General features: G+C 32.8%; 1 pseudogene; it reads right to left on the bottom strand.

Moving 5' to 3' along the window:
* Positions 1–378: 378 nt before the first annotated feature.
* On the bottom strand, positions 379–7942 carry LOC111547864 (annotated as a pseudogene).
* Positions 7943–8372: the final 430 nt, after the last annotated feature.

Consider the following 8372-nt stretch of genomic DNA (forward strand, 5'->3'; position numbering starts at 1 on the left):
ATGTTCTCCTAATAGCTGTTTCTCCACAAAAGCAATCAGTGATTTCTATGTTCTGTCTTCTAAATATGTAATTACTGAATCTCCTTATTCTTCCAAATGTCTCCTTATGTGGTTAAGATATTCTGGACCATCTCTTTCTTGAATTAACCTTTGGTCTTCTGTAGCACGTAAACAATGAGTCTCTTCCAAACATTTCGATTTAAATGTATCTTTATATAATTGAAGATGAGAGAACATATATGTAAATTTATAATAAACTTCTGTCTACGGCTTCACGATCTTTCCCTCATTCAATTAATGAAAGAATGATATCAATGATTTTACTCCAATCCATTTTATCACTAATAATATAGTTTCTAAATATTTTCATCTCATCTCCTAGACAGAAGGAAGGCTGGAGTTCTGATGTATACAAGTGTGATTAAAAAACAAGAAAATGCTTCTAATCATGATCATTTGTCTGCAGTGATCTTGCCAACATGTATTAACCTTCCTTAACAATAAAACAAGCTCACACTTGTAATCCCAGCACTTTGGGAGGCCAAGGTAAGGGGATCACCAGAGGTCAGGAGTTCAAGACCAGCCTGACCAACATGGAGAAACCCTGTCTTTTCTAAAATTACCAAATTAGCCAGGCGTGCTGGCCATTGCCTATGATCCCAGCTACTTGGGAGGCTGAGGCAGGAGAGTCCCTTGAACCCAGGAGGCAGAGGTTGCGGTGAGCTGAGATTACACCATTGCACTCCAGCCTAGACAACAAGAGCGAAACTCCATCCAATAAATAAATAAATAAATAAATAAATAAATAAATAAATCACTATCTATTGAGTCTTCTCCAGAGGTAAGGATTTGTTCATGATCTTCACAGGCTTGGTGCAGCTGCTAGTAGAGTGGTAGTCTGTGAGAAAAGAAAAAAAAAAAAATTGTAGCTTGGTGGAGCTCTTCTAGTTTTATCTTATTGAAGTATACCTATATGTATTTCACTACATCACAAAGCTTCTGCCTCTTGTCCTCTTGTCCTGGGTGTAGTTGCCAGGCAGTTTAGTTTTGTTTCAGAAGTTCTTGATTAACAACTTCTTGGAGCTTCCTGGGTCCCCAGACTAGGAAGTGGTTGGGGCCTGTCTGACCAGTGTGATGGACTTGGTGAGGCTCTTGGTACAATCCAGGAGTGCTCAGGAACTGCCCCTTCCCAGGGGCTTCAACCAGGCCCGAGCCATTTATTGCAATATCCCACCTTGAATGCCATCTGTGCCATCTCTGTCTACTTGTCCCTGTCTTACCATCCCTAGGCCACCTGGCCTCCATCTCCATCATATATATATATATACATGTACATATATAAGTGCGTGTGTATATATATGTACATATATATGTGTGTGTGTATATATAACTAATATGTATATATTTATTTATTTATTTAATTTACCTGGGCCAATATTTATGAATAACAAAAACAGATAAATTAAGCAACTGATTTCAGTTAGATTGCAGTTAGTGAAAACAGACAACTGAACTGGTATTAGAATGTATAGCAACTCACACAGTTCTTCATTATCTTTCTCCAATTTTGGTTCTGCACACTTGCATTCATCTCTTTGTTATATTTCTCAGCAAGGTGGCCATAACTAGATATTTTTCTCATGTGAGCAGATCTCAATTTAGACAAATATTGGGCAACATACTCATATTTTTCATTTGCTACTGAGTAAACTTGAGTTAACATTAGTTGCCATTGGTCAAAGCGTTATAGGATTGACTTGTATGTGAGAATTGGTAAACGCTAACAGACAGAGAACAAGGTGAAAAAATGTTTAGGCTTCTGTAATCTTTAGTATGAACCAAACATTAAAATTAGCCACTTAGAGAAACGTACCTCCAAAATAAATTTTAAGTTAATAAGTAAAATGAGTTGCTGATTTTTCAAAGTTTGATATTTGTCTTTATATATTATTTATAGTTTTTATATTTGGTTGGTGGGTTAGCTTTTGGACATATCTCTTTAAAATCAAATAATTATTTTCCAGTTGCTTCTGGATTTTTAAGTTGTAGGAAAATGTTCTCACTTCTTGAATGTGTTACAAAATTTCTGTAATAACTAAATTAAAGTCAATCATAAAATTAAAACAAAGCATTGTAAAAGAAGTAAATAAATAAAAGGCAATTGTAGAAGAGTAAAAAATATACTTTATTTCTACCCTTCTAACTTCTTGGCTAGGTGTCCTGTATCAAAAGACAAATTAGAAGGAGAAAAGTGTACAACTTTAATTAATGTAAGTTTTACATAACACAGGAACCTTTACAAGGAAATGAAGATCTGAAGAAACAGATAAACCTGAGTGTCTTTAGGTTTAAAGAAGTGTGGGGAGTCATGGGAAAATGTCATTGGCTAAAAAGATCTATTAGTTACTAGTAGTAAACTAAGGGGAATTTAGCAAGAACTGTTCTTTCAGATTCTTCTTGGCATTTCTCCATTTTCAGAGATAAGGTTGCTCCTTTCCTCTGGGCATAAGGAGGGCACTTCTCATTTGGGAGTCTTATGATCTGCTTCAGGGGAAGGTCACAGAGTCCTGCTAGCACCTACCATTTCTCAAATTTCGTGTGCTTAAAAAATTAAATAGGCCAAGATGTCATAATTTGGGGTACTATGTCATGAACCCCATCACAATATTCTTGTTTAAATAATACTAGCTAATAATTCCTTAAAAATTTCTGTGTGATAGGATTCACGTTAAATCTTTTGTCTGGATTATCACATATATTCCTTATATTATAATAAAATTATATGGCAGATTCTTGTATTGTCTCCTTTTACACATGAAGACAGCAAGGCTAAAAGATTTAAGTTGCCCCCAAAATAACTTGCTAGACATGGCAGAATTAAAATTTGGAACTTTGTGTCGGACTCCATAGCCCATGTGCATAATTATATCCTATTGCCCTATTGTGTATGGAAATAGTATATTTCACTTTACTTCTCTTGAACTGAGAGTAGTATGTTGCATTCTCTTATTACCAGTGTATTTTATAAGACCCCTTTTATCTTCATGATTTCTGGTTATATTGTGATTGTCAAATTATTTTGTACATAGATATTCACAAGTATTGCATTTTCATTATTGATTATGGACTTTAGTACTACAGAGTGTCCATCTAAAGACAGGTAGAATTCTGCTTTCTTGTTACTTAAATTTTCTTGTATATCTCGCCCAACTCCTTCTTTTGTTTAGCTTTTTAAAATCACTATATTTGTCACCTGTTGTTTATATTTCTTTTTGAAAAATATGAGTTATTGCTTTAAGTACCTTAGAAAAGGCTTAATATGTCTCGAGCTCTTAGTGAAGCAGAATTTTCTGGTATTTTTGGTATGTTCATCTCTCCATTTTCAAGATTTAAGTTTTTGATTTCTTTTTTATACTACCAGTTCTTGGCTGTCAATCCAATGTGATGCTCAGACAGTCATTTATGGGGACAAAAGAGAGAATTTCAAGTAAAAGAAGTTCCTTGAAATGTATATATATATACACACACATACACATACACACACACATATATATATATACTTTCTATACTTTTGTAGTGGTTAGCAGTGTAAAAGTAACAATTGCTTCTAAAATTGTAGCATAGTTAAAGATTTTTATATTACTAATCATAAGTTTCAAAAAGTTGGCACTTGTATTTTAAACACTTTTTACCAGTTCCCAAATTTATAGTGTCGTGTGTTCAGACATAGAGTTGTCTGTTTCTAATATGATAAATATGAGAAGGAACATGTCAAAATATACTACTAATTGAATACATCCAATAAAGTTCTAAAAACAACATACAATTCTTTTAATAAAAAATGCTTTAATCAATTCTAAGTGATTTAAGATTATTACATTTTATTAAATATTTTTTCAAATGTAGTCAATATAATACCCAAATTTGTAAAAGATCAGAATTAAACACATTTATATTATTGGATTAAAAATAACTTTAATAAGAAATGTATTTTGCACTAATTTAGCACTGTTTCATTTTCTGTGTGTCTCACATTCTTTTGCTATTGCTTATAGTGATTTTATTAAATTAAATGCCAAGGATAAAAACAATATAGAAATAGTAAGCAGAAGTCTTTGCCCATGCCTATGTTCTGAATGGTATTGTCCAGATTTTTGTCAAGTGATTTTATATATTTAGGTTTTACGTTTGAGTCTTAAATCCATCTTGAGTTAATTTTTGTATACAGCGTAAGGAAGGGGTCCAGTTTCTGTTTTCTGCACATGGCTAGCCAGTTTTCCCAGCACACTTTATTAAATAGGGAATCCTTTCCCCATTGCTTCTTTTTATCATGTTTGTTGAAGATCTGATGGTTGTAGATGTGTGGTGTTATTTCTGAGGCCCCTGTTCTGTTCCATTGGTCTATATACTTGCTTTGGTAGCATTACCATGCTGTTTTGTTTACTGTAGCCTTGTAATATAGTTTGAAGTCAGGTAGCATGATGCCTCCAGCTTTGTTCTTTTTGCTTAGTATTGTCTTGGCTATGCGGGCTCTTTTTGGGGATCCATATGAAATTTAAAATCATTTTTTCTAGCTCTGTTAAAAAAGTCAATGGTAACTTGATGAGGATAGCATTGAATCTATAAATTACTTCGGGTAGTATAGCCATTTTCACAAAATTGATTCTTCCTATCCACGAGCATGGACCATTTTTCAATTTGTGTCCTCTTTTATTTCCTTGAGCAGTGATTTGTACCTTTCCTTGAAGAGGTCTTTCACATCCCTTGTAAGTTGTATTCCTAGGTATTTTATTTTCTTTGTAGCAATTGTGAATGGGATTTCACTCATGATTTGGCTCTCTGCTTGTTTATTATTCGTATATAGGAATGCCTGTGACTTTTACAAGTTGATTTTGTCTCCTGAGACTGCTGAAGTTGTTTATCAGCTTAAGGAGCTTAGATGATGGGGTTTTCTAAATATACAGTCATGTCATCTGCAAACAGAGACAATTTGACTTCTTCTCTCCCTATTTGAATACCTTTATTTCCTTCTTATTCCTGATTGCTCTTGTCAGAACTTGAAATACTATGTTGAATAGGAGAGGCAAGAGAGGGCATCATTGTCTAGTGCCAGTTCTCAAAGGGAATGCTTCCAGTTTTTGCCCATTCAGTATGATATTGGCTATGGGTTTGTCATAAATAGCTCTTACTATTTTGAGATATGCTTCATCAATACTCATTACTAAAACAACAAAAGCAGCTGCAACAAAAGCCAAAATAGACAAATGAGATCTAATTAAAAAAGAGCTTCTGCTCTACAAAAGCAAATATCATCAGAGTGAACAGGAAACCTACAGAATGGGAGAAAATTTTTGCAATTTATCCATCTGACAAAGGTTTAATATTCAGAATCGACAAGGAACTTAAATAAATTTACGAGAAAAAAAAATTCATTGAAAAGGAATGAAGGTTATGAACAGACACTTCTCAAAAGAAGACATTTATGTGGCCAACAAACGTATAAAAAAAAGCTCATCATCATTGGTCATTAGAGAAATGGAAATCAAAACCACAATGAGATACCATCTCATGCCAGTTAGAATGGCAATCGTTAAAAAGCCTGGAAACAACAGATGCTCCTGAGGATGTGAAGAAATAGGAATGCTTTTACACTTTTGGTGGAAGTATAAATTAGTTCAACCATTGTGGAAGACAGTGTGGAGATTCCTCAAGAGTCTAGAATTAGAAATATCATTTGAACCAGCAAACCTAGTACTTAGTATATACCCAAAGGATTATAAATTATTCTACTATAAAGACACACGCACATGTATGTTTATTGCAGCACTATTTACAATAGCAAAGACTTGGAACTGACCTAAATGCCCATCAACGATAGATTGGATAAAGAAAATGTGGCACATATACACAATGGAATACTATGCAGACATAAAGAATGAGTTCTTGTCCTTTACAGAGACATGGATGAAGCTGGAAACCATCATCCTCAGCAAACTAACATAGGAACAGAAAACCAAACACTGCATGTTCTGACACCCAAGTGAGAGCTGAACAATGAGAACACATGAACACCGGGAGGGGAACATCACACACAGTGGCCCGTCAGGGGCTGGCGAGAAAGAGGAGGGAAAGCATTAGGACAAATACCTAATGCATATGAAGCTTAAAACCTAGATGATGGGTTGATACATGTAGCAAACCACCATGCAACATGTCTGCCTATGTAACAAACCAGCACGTTCAGCACACGTATCCCAGAGCTGAAAGTAAAAAGAAAACAAAACAAAAAAGAGAAACAGGAAGCAGAATATTAAAAATGTAGATTTTTACATTTTTCTTTTTTGACTAAAAGTGTTAATATCATTGATAGACAGATACATATAAATAATAATACAATCAGCACAAAGCTTATTTAAACAAAAGCATCCATTGTTATTGTATAACTGGCACTCACCAGATTGAATGGTTGAATAAACTTTTGTTCTGAAGGACAAATTGTTTCCATGAGGTTCGAGTGCTCTTATTATTATTAAACCGCTAAATATCTACAATAATTATCTTGCCAAAAATGGCATCAGTTAATTTACACTTGGTATGTAGCTATTTGGATGCATCTATAGAAAGTGGTAGATTTACAAATGTTTATTGATCTATAAATTCACCAGCCAAGTGACAATTCACTCCATAAAGGCACCTGGTTTTTCGACTGGCAATAGGAACAAAAATCCATGTAACTAAATACATATATATATATAAAATTTATATGTAAAAAAATATAGTTTATTTCAACGCAATCACTCAAAATACAAATGCCTTCTTAGTATCTTAATGAGATTCACAAAACTTTACATTGCATTTGTTCTACATGAAACTGTATTTCATTTTCACCACTTTTAAATCTTCTTATAAATATTTCCATATTCAAATTGTTTAAAGTCCTATTTACTTTCAACATTTTATTAGGCTTTATAAATATATTAATGTGAACAAATGACAGAACTGTAGAGACCTAATATAATTCAAGTGCTGTTAGTTTCTTTGTGTTTTTTGCTTGTTAACTTGATAAATTATGTAGTATTTCAAGTCAGTTATAACTAGTGGCAATGTGAGAAGAGTTGTTCAATGTTATGGGTAATGAAATTAAGAGATAGATGTAAGGATAAATTGAAATAAATCAGATAAAGATCAAAATTAAGCTTAGTTTACAAAACTAAGTGATTTAGTAATCCAAAGAAAATTTTTCCGTATTGGACATTAAGGAAGCTCACCAGCATTCATATTATTGAGAAAAAAACCGGAGTGAAGCTCTCATTTGATTGAATACAGAAGTTGTCACATATAAGTAGGTTAAAATCTTTTTATATGCTCAGGATCCAAACATGATTATAAAAGACATCTCGAGCTAAGTAAAATCAACTGTTAAAATAAGAATAAATTACAAGACCAGAGATAATCAACTCCAAATTTTGGAAACCAGGATGTTCAGATGTAAGTGTAATTATGCTTTATGTATTCTTATGTATACATATACAAAAGAAGATAAGAAGTTTTCACTTTGAATTGTTGGCTTTTGTGGATGGTTGAAAGTCCTTTATTTCAGAGGAACTCTGCTTTAAATCCTTCCACCATACCATCTGAGCAATGGGAATGCCCTACTTTGTGATGAAAGTTATAACTGTTCTTACCATGTATTCCATTTTTAAATTATCATAGATTTTTGAGACCACTATAAAGCCAGGAAAATAGAAAAATGAAATCAAATAAAGTACTATATTGGAGTCAGTGGTTCAGATTTATTTCGAACAATTTTTATGCATATCCAAGTGATCATAGGACCAAAATTACCAACTCCTATTCACAAACTCCTATTCATGTTCTTTTACCTTAGTACAGAAGTTTTTTTTCCACAGACAGTCTGTTTTCTCAATTCTGCTGTAATCATTTTACACAATCTTTTGCAATATTTCAAAGTCTTTCTAGGAATAAGTTAAAAATATGTTCAGATTATTTAACACTATGCAAACCAATATATAATAGTATGAGAGAAAATTGTTACAATTGTCATGGGATAAAATTCAAAGATTGATCAAGACAAAAACAAAGAGTATACCAAATAATCTTTACATACTGCTGATCATAAAATAACATTTAAAAAAAATTCCTAAAAATTCCCAGGCATTGTTTTTATATTACTACCTAATAAAGGAATATAACTATATAAACAAAATAAATGGATCAGTTTTATCAATAATAGTCATATCTTAATATGTTCAAAATTTTTTTAAATAGGAAAAAATATGACTTTGATTTGTCTTATTCTCAAATTATAGTATCAATAAAATTTGCAAAGTCACTGAAAGTCCATTATTCAA

The sequence above is a fragment of the Piliocolobus tephrosceles genome, chromosome 3 (genome assembly GCF_002776525.5).
Source record: "Piliocolobus tephrosceles isolate RC106 chromosome 3, ASM277652v3, whole genome shotgun sequence".
NCBI classification, from domain to species: domain Eukaryota; kingdom Metazoa; phylum Chordata; class Mammalia; order Primates; family Cercopithecidae; genus Piliocolobus; species Piliocolobus tephrosceles.